Here is a 14,941-nt window from a genome sequence, read left to right as displayed (position 1 = left end):
GAGGCTTACATCTTTAAACAGAGATGTTTAGAGTCATTTTTTCCAAATCCTGCCTTCAGGTTTTAATTGTCATTAGGCCCAATTATATTTGCCTAGAGTCTCATAAGAGTTCAGTTGTATGTATCTATTTATGTATGTATCTATCTATACACACACACATGCACACACATTGAAGATATTCATGTATACATATGTGCATTTTCTAGTGATTGGGTCCATAATTTCCAGGAGAATCTATTTGCCTCCTGCACATGAATGCAAATTCATGCCCAGCAAGAAGCACTGGAAGTTAAATGCTCCTTTGAACTTAGGTTAGACTTATTTCAACAAACCAATTTCCCAAGTCATGTCTTAAAAGAATTGACTTTTTACAGTTTTATTCTTGTGACTTTGTTTCCTGAATTAACTTTGTGTATGGCCTTTGGAGTCAATCAAACATGTATTGATACCCTGATTCTTATACATTTCAACCATGTTCTTGGACAAATTCTTTAAACCTTAGGAGTTGAGTCTATGAATCTTCATATTCTGTGGATATAATTGAGATATATATGTCTAGTATGACCATTGGATCACAAAAAAGATTTTCTACATTTTTTTTTTTTTTTTGTACTGGAAATTGAACCCAGGGCCCTTTACCATGGAGCTACATCCTCAGTCCTTTTTTTTTGCGGGGGGAGTGGTACCAGGGATTGAATTCAGGGGCACTCGACCTCTGAGCCATATCCCCAACCCTATTTTTTTGTATTTTATTTAGAGACAGGGTCTCATTGAGTTGCTTAGCACCTCGCTTTTGCTGAAGCTGGCTTTGAACTTGCGATCCTCCTGCCTCAGACTCCCAACCTGCTGGGATTACAGGGGTGTCCCTCCCTCTGCTTTAAAGAGTAACATTTCTGCTTGAAGTTCTTTAGTGATGCTTTATAATGTGTTTCTAAGACTGACTTTTGTTAGTTTCTATTGAACCCAGCCTCCAGGTTGTATATCAGATATACAGCTTTCATCCATTGGCATATGATTGTGCACACAATATTGGGTTTTGACAGTATTTCACAATTTAGAATATAATGTGGGACATTAAACCCTTCTGAAAATTTGAACAGTTTAAGTTTAAAATAACATTAGTTTTATTTTTCCAGAGGTTTTTTTTTTTTTAAATATGTAGACAAGCATATTTTAAAGGGAAAATCTTATATAATTTCTTAAATATCTCATTTGTAAAGTGAGTTCTCCTATCACTAGAGAATATGCCTCCTGTGGGGAAAATAAAACACAAAAACATTTTTATTGTAACAATTAGAGGCCTAATCTTTTAGCAAGAGAAAATATAATCCAACCAGAAAATGACAGACTAAACACTTAAAATCTTTAAATATAGGCTCCTAAATGCTGTCCGTTTCTAAATGTTTAGATGGTCCATAGGATTTTCAGAGGTTTATCCTACCTTTATAGTTGTTCGTTGGGTTATAATTATAAAAAGGCAAAATTTTGTCACTAGTTCCACCTATCAGGTAAGATAGTCTCACTAATATTTTTCTAACATTTGGTCCAATTTGTCCTGCCATTTTAAGTGCTTTCATGTGACAGGGGAACAAAAGTTTCTGCTGATTGATTGAGGCATCACCAAGTTGCTTTCTTCAAAATGCTGAAGGCTACTTTGCCATTCATGAGATAGTTTTGAGATAACCAGTATCTTTTTCTCTTCTATAGAAATAGAATATTTGTTATATCTGAAAAAGTCTCTCTGAGTTCATTACCAGAAAAACTTTCTTTTAGGTGCTAATGATAGTTAAATCAGTATGGGTTATTGATTTTACAGAGTAATTGCATCCTTCAGCTTAAAAAATTATTAAGTGTGGATTTCAACCATAATGACAGAGATTCCCTTTCAGATGTTGGAGTGACTTCTACTAAGTCATTAATTTATCTTCCATTTTTGTTTCAATATCCTACCAAAATCATAAGAAACTTAGAGGTGTATTTACTAGCATAGATGTTAACTATGGAAGCATTAACAAATTGGCATATTCATGTTAGAGCTATGAAGTTGGCTATGAAGTAAAATAAGCTATGTTATAAAGAAGTTTCAATAACAGAATGTTCAGAAGGTCTAGCATATCCTGCATAACATATATCTTTCTAAGTTTTAAGCTATCAACAAAAATATAACAGGATTTTGAAAGGAGCATCAGTAGAGTTAGGATATTTCATGCTTAGATTTTGAGTAACAGTCGTAGGATTTACTTATATTAAGAAGGGAAAATAAGGTTGCTGGGTTTAGATTAGACTGGAGTTTGAAAGTTGTAAGGAAAGTAGACAATAAAATAATTTTATAAGCAGTAATTGGCTGGCCAAGAATTGAGTATTGTTTTGGGATGAAAAAGTTATCTGCTTCACAAGATTCATAGAGTTAGAGGCTGATTTAGAACATTGTTGTGGTGATTTCAACTGAACTAATTGCCTCACCAAAACATGTACACAGGCAGATTATTCTTGGTACAGGGGCAAGAGGTAGACAATGCAAAGGTAGACAATATGCTCATTATGAGTTCTTGGTTTTTGAAGCAGCACCCCTAAAGTACAACCACACTTTAAGGTATAGTGTTAGCATTGGTGGGGAATGCTCAAAGTCAGGAGTCATATGTTTAACACCAAATACCTTTGTGACATCTTACCCCCAAAGAAGAGTTCCTGGGCCATTTGTTTTCATTACTCATAGTGGTTAAATGAATTATAATTTGAGAAAATACCAAACATATTGAATTATTTTAATAACCCTCCTTTTATAATGCAAAAGAACAAATTTTAGTGCTATCAGTTACCATTTGGGAGGCACCAATGATAACTGGGTATAAAGGATATTTTAACAATTGTATTATTTTGAATTTATGAACTGAATTTGGTAAAAGCAATAGAAAAAGAGTTGAAAGAGGAGTTGTTTTTACAATAAGATTTGGGTATAGTGTATATATGCCTAAAGACAAGAAATAATTAGTCTTGGTTCAGAACAGATATTCTCAACATTTTTGATTCATGGAGCCTTGTGGCAGTTTGATGAAGTCTTCATCATTCATATCAAAAATGTATTTTAATGCATAGACAAAAATGCATGGAATTTCAAAGAAAATCAATTATACTGAAATATCCTTCTGGAATTTGGCAGTCGTTTCCTATATATAGTCTTATGGCATTCTGTAATTTCCTGAAATAAGGATTCTTATTTCTGATATTCACTTTTTTTGCAAGATTATTTAAAATTTGTAGTATTTTCATGAATAATCATCCATGAACATATTTGTACAACATATTGCATGTGCATGCCTTTCTTTCATAATATAGTGTGAGAAAAGAGAGAAAAAGAATAAAAAGAGCAAAATAAAAGAAAGAACCTCTGATGCTGAACTAATACACAGGGCTGAACGTTAAATCAGATTTATACAAATAAGAGTTTTACACAGTGTTATTGTATGGATCTAGAATGTCCTCCAAAGGCTCATGTGTTGAAGGCTCGGCTTCAAATGCAGCAACATTCAGAGGTGGGGTTTTTGGGAAGTGATTTGATTATGAGGGCTCTGACCTCATCACTGGTCTAATCTATTGAGAAAGTCATAGTTAAATGGATTATTGGCAGGTGGTGGAAACTGTAGGAGATAGAATCTAGTTGGAGGAAGTTGGGTATACCCCTGGGACTGTATCACATCCCCAGCCCCATCTCTGTGCTTCCAGGATGCCATGAGGCAAGCAGCTTTCCTATACCACATCCTTCCACTATAGTTCTCTGTCTTACATCAGGCTCAAAGCAATGGAGCTGGCTTATCATGAACTGTTTGAAACCTCTGATACCTTGAGCCAAAATAAATCTTTCTTCTTATAAGTCATTTTAAGTTGTCAGGTGTTTTTGTCCCAGTTAAAGAAAATTGACTAATGCTCCTAGTATCAAACTTTATTAAATAAATGCAAGGTTGTGGAGGTTCAGAAGAAGCAGAGAGATTTTGTGGCATTTGGAAGTGGCTCACCAGGTCTTTCCAGTTCCTGACATGCACCTCTGCCTCACAATAGATGAGGTCTGTGAGGTTTGTCAAGGGTGGTGTTTCAATTATGCAAGTACCCCTTTTACATACATTTATTGTTACATAGCTTTGAAGTGATTCCAACATTTATGTAGTTTTCTGTGCACATGGCATGTTTTGGGGTGATAATTTGGAGAGTGATCCTCCACACGCACCTACAAAAAGAATTAGAAAAAAAATTAAGAAAAGAATGGGCCATTAGCCCCATCAGATCAAATATGTTACATGATTTAATCATTGTATTAATATTGTAGAGTGTACTCACAGAAACACAGATAGTGAAGGTCATTCACTTGATGTGACCCCTTGATGCAATCAAGAGACACAGGAAACAAGACACATATGAGGTTTTTGCTGACATAACATAGCAAACTCTGTCACAGTAGACATTTTTATAAGTAGGAATACACTGTGAAATAACAATTAAGGGCTGGAAGTTAGCTCAGTGCTAGAGCACTTACCTAACATGCACACAGCCCTGTAAACCAGTAATATTCATTGTTGTTATCAATATTGTGTACTATTCATAATTGTATGTGCTATACTTTTATATGACTGGCAGCATGGTAAGTTTGTTTGCATCAACTTTGCCAGCAACATCTGAGTAATGTGTTGTGCTACAACATTACAATTAGCTACAATATCACTAGATGATAGGATTTTTCCAGCTTCATTACAATTTTATGGAATCACTGTGGTATATGGGTCCCTCATTGACAAAAGCCTGACTCTGTAGTCATGACTGTACTTACAAACCTAATTGTTTGACAAACACTTTGCAAGCATAGACTGTGGCAGGCTACACTATCTTCTCCAAAGACTAACAGCTCAGGCTTCCAAGGTGTTGCACCCTGTTAGCCTTGGAGCTACCTTTAGAAGCCTTCCCCACCAATTAGGAATGGACCATTAGTAGCAAAGTGCCTTACCTGTCATTGAGGATCTAGGTTGTGTTGAAGCCATTTCTTCTGGGAAACACTTCTAGAAGGGTACACCTCAGACTTTAATTAGACTACTTTTCATGAATGCCTACTTCCATCCTAACTGAGCAAATAGACTAAAAATTTTGTTACTCCTCACGTGGTTAATGTAGGTCATCTATTGAGTATGTTCCCTGTGAGATTTGTTTATGTTATTCTCCTCATCTTTAAGCACTATAAGGCTAAGAAAAACAACATGTTTGGTGTATGGCAATATACAGTGTGACTTGTGAAATAATACTTTGATTTTCTCCTTAATTTAACCACGTAAAACAGGCTGTAGAGGGTATGTGATATTCTCCAAGAAGACATGCCCAACAGAACCTAATACTATTTAATTAAGGCCTTAGCTAGAGATCTTCTGCTACGTATGTTCCAGAAATAAGTCCTCTTCTTTCCAGCAAATGTCATTGGTCTATTTACCTGGAGATCCAATCAGGTCATCTGCCTTCTTTTACTTCCTGCAGAGATCTGGTCTCCACTTTCCTTTCTTGAAGGAAGTGAATGTAAGACAGATTGGCTGGCTTAATACCTTCCTTCTAGTTATAGAATTCAACAAGATACATGACTTGTATTATTGTGGAAACTATCCATAATAAAATTTTATTCTAAGTAGTAAATATAATACCTAAAGAATTACCTCTAGTATCAGATGTGTTGAGTTTGTCTGGTATATCCATGAAGCCTAAACACCTGTTTGTGTCTTAAGAGGTCATGCTGCCTTATGGAGTAAGATAAGATTTCTCATTTGAACTGTCCAGATTTGCTGATGTTAAAAAATGGATGACAGAGTTGATGTTGTCATTAATCAACAAGCAATTATAGACAGGGATTCCTGGGTCATCATTGTAAAAACATGCAATGTCACCCTTTGGAGGTCGAACAAATGATAGGGGTAGAGTTATCCAAGAGTTTTCCAGATACATTGCAGGAGCATCTATTGACAAGAAGACTTCAATCACATTTACTACAGCTTGGAGTCTAATCTTGATTATAATTTCAAAATAGTATAAACCTAAAAGATATTTCAATCTCTCTGCAGCAATTATAAATTATCTGTAGTAATTTCTATTTGAGATAAAGTTACAAGTAATACTGATATATTAAAAATATTATTCATTGATTGATTTGCTTGCTCATTCAAGGACGTGTTAAACTTTAATTAGATGTTGATGAAATTAAGCATGAATTTTTTTTCCTATTAAAGTTCAGGATCCCCTAAACTATATTCAGATTCCCTGACAACCTGTGGTTTAAAGTGACAGGGTTCAGGACACAGAGCCTGAAAATATGATACCTGTACTGACATTTACTTCCATCAGATGTTTAAAATGGTGCTTCAACCATCTTTTGAAAGATTTGCTCTTAAGGGTTTCAGACAATACCACAAATCAAAATAGCATGTAGTTGAAACCCAATGGTTTTATAAATGATAATTCTCTCTCTCTCTCTCTCTTTTTTTTTCAGTGCTGGGGATTGAACCCAGGATCTCATACATACCAGATAAATGATCTACCACTGAGCCATATCCTCAACCCCATGGATGATAATTCTAATAGGTATTCATTGAACTCTTACAGTGTTCAAAACTTCTTTTACATAAGATATTCTTCACAACAATTTTGCAAAGTAAATATTATTCCTATGTTATGATGAAGAAACTGAAACTCAAAAAAATTACAAAATTTGTCCATGGTCACACAGTTAGTGAAGAGCAGTACTGCATTTCAGATTTAGGCAATGTGACTTCAGAGTAATTTCTCAAAATCACTATCATATATGTCAAGTGACTCAATCAATAATTCACTATGTTTTCCATAGATAATCCTTATCTACCTATTCATATTTTTCCAGTTTTGAAACATCAGCTGTATTGTTAAGTAGAAAATGCTTTAAGATGAACACACTAAATTTTTGCCAGATCTAAATGTAGCTAATATACACACAGTGCTTGTTCTATGCCAGGATTGCTCTAAGGTCCCATTTATTTGCTTTATACTTCCTTAATATAATTCCTCTTTTTGAGTTATTAAATTAATCCTTCATTGTTTTCAGTGTATGTTTTAAATTCTGATTTGTAGTAGACAACTATATAAGTAAGTTTTGTTTATATTTTAACTGTGGGAGGAAAAACAATCAAGACTCATTGCAATGGACTGAATGTTTGTGTCCCCCCAAAAATTCATGCTTAAAACCCTAATCTAAATGAGAGTATCAGGAGGTGGGGACTTTGGGAGGCAACTCAGGAAGCCCTCATGAATAGGACAGTGTCCTTATAAGAACATAGTGAATCTTTTTGTACTGTGTGAGCAGATAGGAGAAGTCAGCTGTCTACAACCTGTAAAAGGACTCACACCAGAAACCAACCATGCTGGCATCCTGATCTTATACTTCTAGTCTCCAGAACTGTGAAAAATAAATATTTGTTTAACACAATCTCTGGTAAATTTTTTTGTCAGTCTAATGGAATTGTGTTACTCCTCTACAAAAGAAAATTGTTGATCTAAGAAAATAGAGAAGGTATTGAAAGGATAAAGATCCAGACTGATAAGCCTTTCTCTTAGTTTTCTCCATGGCACTCAATACTGCTAACCACTTCTTTCTTTTCAAATTGATTTTTTCTTTAATTTTCACATTATTATTGTTTTTTTGTTCTTTATCTTCTCCTACACTGTTTCCCAAGTCTCCTTCCTTCACTTCTTCATTTCCATGTTATCTTTTAAATGTTGGTATAATATAATGTATACCATGCTTTATATTGGGCTCTCTAGAAGTGGGCAGTTGCATGCAGATTTGTTTATTTAGGAATGTTCTTGGGAGATACACCTCTAAGGAGAAAGGAAGACAGTGTTGGGAAGAAGGAGCTGATCCTCAATAGAGTTGAAACTGAGACCTCAGCCAGCTCTGGAGCTGGAATTGAGGCAAGAGAATGAGACCTGTATCCCTGCATCAGCCAGTAATTGGCCACAGATCAACAACTGTGTGAGGCTGTTCCCTTCAGCCAAGGCATTTTCACATGAGGGGCATAACTGAGACCCATTGGAAGCAAGTATTCCTAACAGGGTATAGGGACATGGGCCTTAAAGAGGGAATCTGGTGGAGCACCACAGTATTAAACACATATCCCAGGTCTTTCCTCTTATGTTCTTCCTTGTTCTCGCTCTGAAATGAAAAGTCAAGATCATATCTCTAAATTTAATACCTACTTTGGCTTATTTATATTTATAGGAAAAATTTAAAACTTCATTGCATAAAAGAAAAGAGTCTTTACATCTTAACTCCATATTATTTCTCCATTACATCTCTCTCATATTTCTCTTTTCATGCTCTTTCATACCACTATGGCCTTCTATCATCTGATCTCTCTGTATGTAATACCCAGAGTCTTGGATTTCCATGATTACTACCCTTTGACATTATTACTTGAATGTTACCTTTGGTGGAATTCCCAACTCTGCTTGTCAAATTAAGCAATTTCTCTTCTGTGATTTCTGCACAAACCTCTTTTATAACATAATCCTAATAGAGAGTTAGGGCCCTTGATAGCTTCATTTCTGCTTGGAGTTACATATTAGGAAACATAATATAATAATAAAATGACTAAGTAAGGGCTGGGGATATAGCTCAGTTGGTAGAGTGCTTACCTTGCAAGCACAAGGCCAAGGGTTCAAATCCCCAGCACTGCAAAAAAAAAAAAAAAAAAAAAAAAAGACTAAGTAAGATGAATTCTTTTTTTTGTGTGTGTAATGAAGGTCTTTAATTGTACAAACTTCAGAACTGGTATAAAAGATTAGCATTTATTGGTTCATATAGTGTAGTCAAAACTGCTGCTTATGACCCGATTTTAAAGTATTCACATAATACCAATATTAATGAAAGGTCATGATTCATAGGTTATCTGAAATGATTCTTTTAATTATAATTTACAGAAATGTTTATAAATAAAAAATTAAAATTCATAGAGAACTGTTTAAGCAAGAAGTTTCCTCTGGATGAGAGAATTCCAAATTGCAAATCTGTTTTATGTGATTTAAAATAAGAAGCATGATAAACTGCTAGTTGTTGTCACAGATCTGTAATTCTAGCTATGTGAGACTCTGAGGCAGGAGGAGTGTAAGTCTGAGGCCAGCTTGGACAACGAGGTAGATCCTATCTCAAAATTAAAAATAATAATAATAATAATAATAATAATAATAATAAAGCGCTAGGGATGTAGCTTAGTGGAAGAGTGCTTATCTACTATGCATGAGGAATCTCTCAGTTCAATTCCCAGCATCAAAAAGAAAAACAAAAAAAGCTAACATGTAGGTATAATAATAGAATTAGATTTTGACATTTATTCTAAAAGCTGTCCAATGTGAATACTATTAAACCTTTGCTTTCTGTTTATAATTCTTGCTGAGAAAGGACCCAGGCTTAAAGTGACTGAAAAATACTTCACATGGTTTCATATGATCACCTTCAGAGTGTAAGGTCTTTTTCTTCAGAGTCCAAAGATAAGATAAAAAGTCTCTGATTTGAAATCAGTAAAGATCTGCTGGTCTGCTAGCCACAGCTCGAATATTGCCATAAACCTTCGATGGAGGATTTCCCAGGATGAGATTGCAAATGGCAGTTCTTGCCATCTTGATGTTTTGAAAAGAGCCAAGGATGTGAACTTTCACATTAGCCAAAACTATCCATGTCCGTGTCATGTTCTCTATGGTGAATTTGGTTTTTCCTCCTTTGCCAGCAATTCTTCCTATTGCCCTTGACAGGTGGTCTCCCTTTAAAGGCTTAACATCTGTAATTTCAAAAGACTCTAGGAAGAGGTCATCCAGTCTGATGAGGGCAAGTGCATCCTCTACTTGAAACCCAAGAATAAAGGCTTTCACAAAATCAGCTGCTTTTGTCAGAGCGCTAACATCCTTGGTTTCTTTACAAGTCCTGATTTCTACATTTCTTGATTTCAAGTTAAATCTGAAGTCCTGAATGTTCTACAATAGGAGTAAATATCTTCAACCAGTTTTCTTTCAATGGTGTGTATCTGTTCGCTGGGACTGGAATTTTCCGTGTTTCTTCTTTTCCACCCAGAAGTTCTTCCCTGGAGGTGGGCGGGAAGACTGGCCTCTTCGCGGGGCCTCCTCGGTGTCTTTGCGGCCGGCGTCCCCGCTCTCCCCTGCTGCGGATAGTTGCGCTGCCAGTCGTTTCTTCACCCGCCGGCCTCCCTTGCTGATGACTTGAGTGAAGCTGTCCTCGGCCCCAGTGGTCTGGGTCTCCATTTCGGCCATCTTCACAGTCCCAGTAAGATGAATTCTAACTTTAACATAGCTTCAGAAAATTGTTAAGAATTCAAGATATGACCCATATGATGGTCTCTGAAATCCTGTTCCTTATTTTCAGTTGGTCTTTCATTTCCTTCCAAATTCTCTGCTCCCCTTTTTCTCTAAGTTTGCTTTTCTTTTCCTTAGTTTTTCTCATTTCTTCTTGTTTCTCACCTCTACTCTACCTTTGTCTTTTTCATTCTTCTTTTTCCCTCCTTTTGAAAGCAGTTTTATTGTATCTATCAGGAAGAGATTCATTATAGAAATTGATTTACACCATTATGGAGGCTGCAGAGTCCTAAAATCTTTAATTGCCAAGTTTAACACTCAGGAAAGCTGACATTATAGCTCCAGTCTGAGTCTGAAGGAGTTCAAAGGCTGACATTTCAATTCAATCAGTTGGGAAGAATTTTCTTTTACACATGGAAGGACAGTCCTTTTAAAGGTTCTACCCAGATCTTAATTGTTTGGATGAAGTTCACACACATAGGGAGGGCAATCTGCTTTACTCATCTACCAATGTTAATCTCATCCAGAAAATTCTCACAAACACTTAGAATAACATTTGAGTGAATGGTTGGTAACCCCATGGCCCAGTTAAGTTGAATATAAAATTCACCATCACAATTGGTGATATGTATATATGTAATACTGGCATTAATATAATGCTTGATTCAACACTATTATACAATAATGGCATCTTATGCCATGTAACAGGTGAAATGAAATATAGAGCTACCTAAACAATAAAGATATGTTTAGCAGAAAAAATTTTTCTGCTCAATTTTTAATATAATAAAATACATATAATGAACACATTACTATTTTAAACATTTTTAAGTTTATAATTAAATGACATTAATTACCATCACAATATTATATAATCATATCAGTTTCTATAGCATTTTTATCACCTAAACAGAAACTCTACTTATTAAGCTATAGCTGCCATCCCATACTCCCTTTAGCCCCTGGTAACTTCTAATATGCTTTTTGTCTCTATGAATTTCCTATTCTAGATAGTTACTCTTCTACATGGACACATACATTTGCCCTTTTGCATCTGACTTATTTCACTTAACCTAACGTTTTCAAGATTCATCCATGTTTAGCATGTATCAGAACCATTTCTTTTCATGACTGAACTACATTCCACATATATAGAATATATATATTATGGCATATATACAAAATATATACGTATATATGCACTGCATTTTGTTTATTCACTCATTTGTTGATAGGTTGATGGATGCATATTTTTTTTCTGCTTTTGGGTTATTGTGAACTGTTCTGCAATGAGCATTTTTCTGTGAATGTCTGTTGGAGTTACTGTTTTCAATTTTTCTGTGTGGATAGCTGGGAGTGGAAATTGCTGGTTCATAGAGGCTGCTTCAGCTTTTAAATGTAAATTAATTACAATTAAAATAAATTGAAATTTTAATCCCTAATCATACTAGTCAGTCACATTTCAAAGACTCAGTAAGTACATCCGACTGGTGACTACTGTATTAGACAATGCAGGTCTTGATTAGAACAATGTACACATTCAATAACTTGATGAATGGTTTTAAAATAAATCTACTCATTGTAGCCTCTTTTCTCTACTGCTCAAGTAACCCTTATTACTCTTGATTTTGTGCTTGTGTTCAACTCTTCTTATGTCATACTTCTTTTTTTTCTTTTGTTGGAGTACCAGGGATTGAACTCAAGGTCACTCGACCACTGAGCCACATCCTAGGCACTATTTTGTATTTTATTTATCTACAAGGCCTCCCTGAGATTTTTGGTGCCTTGCTTTTGCTGAGGCTGGCTCTGAACTGGCGATCCTCCTGCCTCAGCCTCCCAAGTTGCTGGGATTACAAGCTGTCATATTTCTTTATATCTGGGATACCCACTGTAAGAAATCCCACGAAAACCACACCGGACACAGGAAATCACATAAGGGAGTTTATTAAGCAAACAGAGTGTCTCCCTGCAGGGTAAGAGAGAAAATGAGAGGAAAAGAAAGGGAAAGAGAAAGGGTGTGCGCTAGAGAGAGTGGAAAGTGAGGAGGAGAAAGAAAGCAAGTGAGTAGGAGAGAAAAAGCAAGAGAAAAGATGGTGGGGTAGCTACCCTAAAGCAGTTGAATTTTGCTGGGCTAACAGGGGACCAATAACAGAGAAGGATACTTGCAAGCCAGTTAGGATGCTCACAAACTGACAGTAGTTGGGAGGCGGGGAAATGGCTGCAATGGAAAGGGTGGGGAGAACAGCTTTGTACATTACATTCCCGTTTCTGTTTTTATAAGAAAATCTTTTGTTCTCCAGTTCTTTCCGAAGCCTTCTCTCTCCTTCCTGCCTAAGTGACTGGGCCTGGTTTTGCAGGTGAGATGTAAAAAGTCCATTCTCCCAAGGGCAGTCTTCAACTTCCAGACTTCCAGAGGCAGATGGTTTTCATGGACTTCATTTCCTCGATTTGACTGATCCCCTATTTCTACACTAGCTGCCTGTCCCCAATTCTGGCCTCATTCACCCCTCTAATTTTAGGAACTCCTTTACTACTGTAGGGAAAGGGGCACAATGACCAATCTGGCTTCTTCAAGCTGGAAGGGGGCAGCATGGGGCAAGCGATTTGGAGTTTCCTTTTAAGAAATCGGGTTAATCGAGGGGTCCCTGGTAGAAGTCTGGTTGGGAAGAGCAGGTTGTAAAGGCATCTGGGGATGGACGCTTCTATGAGAGAAAAACAAAAAGACATGAGTAAGAAATGAGATTAATACAATATAAATGTTGCAGAATCTGGAACATGCCAATGAATGTCATAAAGATGACAGAAGTCAATAACTCCTCACCAGGGGGTGGAAGAACTTAGAAGTTGTTCCCATAACAAGACCTAGCAAAGGCTGGAGAGGACAAGGCCTTTATTTGGGAACTTTAACATTGTCTAGGTTATCAGGAATGTAAACACATTTAGTAGAGATACTAGCAAGCATAGATTAAGCCTACGTGTGTCTGTAGGCCTTAAACTGACTAAAAACTTCTGACTGTGGCAGTTTCTCTTGATAGTTATCAGGCACATTTGCCTAAGAATCTCTCTTTTGTAGCTTTTAGTCTTTATTCTAGTGGGCTAACACAAGTGTACATCTTAAGTTACATTTAAGTAACTTTTAAATGCCCAAGAATGGCTATAGTTTGGTTTTAACTGTTTTGCTAGGTGTTTAAGGTCAAGCTGGTCAAAGTGACCTGTTCCTGTCAAAGAGTCAGCTGAGTTCCCACAGGGGTCACTCATGGAGACTTGAGAGCCTTAGCTTTAGTGCTGTCTGTTAGGCAGGGTCTCCTCGATGAGGTGGCTCCCCTTGAAAGCACCAGGGATGTCTCCCTTTTTCCTTGACCCTTCTCTGCAGCAGGTGCACTGATTGACTTTTCATCCTCTAGTGGCCTCATCAATCTCCTTGATAAGAAGGTTGTGTGACCCAACCAGAGTTGCAAAGCTCCTTAGAGAAGTCCTCTTGTTCCCTGGTTCAGACTGACTTTGAGGGCAAGACCCAAATATGGACTTTTCTTGACTTCTGTATTTAATCTCAATCTCTAAGTTTGATCTTAACCATCAAGCAAGCCAGTCTCACCAGTCATAAAGTAAGAGTACTGGGCTTTAACTTCAATGTCTATAACTTTACAGTTATTTACCCCCTTTTATCTAATTGGGGTCTACATTATCTGTTCTATAGGTGATGGCTTTTCAAGTTAATCTATGGTGTACTTCTGCAAAATATCAGGCAACAGTTAGAGTTTACAAGGAAAATACAAAAGAGAATCACCAACAGTAAAACATTTAGTTTGTGCAATAGCTATCTTGAATTTTGGCTGAGTTATTCATTATATCCCCTGTTTGAGAGCACAGTAATCTTTACAACAAACATCAAACTTTTGAACACAACTTTAAATGAGTTAAAAGTCTGGCTTACTTTGGAGCCATTCTAATGTGCAGCAGGGTTATGAGGCAGAGCCTGATCTCAGGTAAGGCGGGGCTTTTCACAAATCTTAGGTAAAATGTTCTAATCCTGAAGCTAATTTTTCCTCTTTTGCCATGACCAGCATGACCAGATTCTCAAGTTCAGTGAGGGACAAAGGAGTATTAGAAAATAAAGGTTTATAAACATAGATTTAGAAGATTAAGCTGAGATCAGATGGAACTCTATTTTCTGATGGAAATGCAGATCTAAAGAGTTATGTCAGCAATCTTTATATATGTCTTATTATTAGGTTAACCTTTAAAAAAATCAGGCTCTCAATAACTTTTAGAAAAACATTTACATTTAAATTTTTTATATCTCAGTGTAAAAAGTAACAAATTTTACATATACCCTATTGATGACAGGTCCTATAATAGAACATTAAATAATGAATTTAAAATTACCATTACAGACAAGTTTAATTTGGAGAATAGCAACTTTATAAATTTCTGCTTTAAAGGCTTGTATATCTGGAAAATATGAACACATTTAATATAACAGACATGTTTGAGTAATCCCATACATGTCAACTCTAATTCACTCATCTTATTGTAAAAAAAACAAGATATCAGACAAGTGTACCAACAGTATTTGCTGTCTCTT

The 14,941-nt window shown here is 36.1% G+C and overlaps 1 pseudogene across 1 annotated transcript; it reads right to left on the bottom strand.

The window, feature by feature from the left end:
• Window positions 1–9,228: 9,228 nt before the first annotated feature.
• LOC306655187 (RNA-binding protein PNO1-like) lies at window positions 9,229–10,318 on the bottom strand (annotated as a pseudogene). The gene has a single exon. The product of its transcript is annotated as an RNA-binding protein PNO1-like (transcript).
• Between the last annotated feature and the right edge of the window lie 4,623 nt (window positions 10,319–14,941).

This window comes from Sciurus vulgaris (genome assembly GCF_902686455.1).
Source record: "Sciurus vulgaris genome assembly, chromosome: 1".
NCBI lineage: Eukaryota > Metazoa > Chordata > Mammalia > Rodentia > Sciuridae > Sciurus > Sciurus vulgaris.
This window is presented reverse-complemented; position numbering and strand designations above follow the sequence as displayed.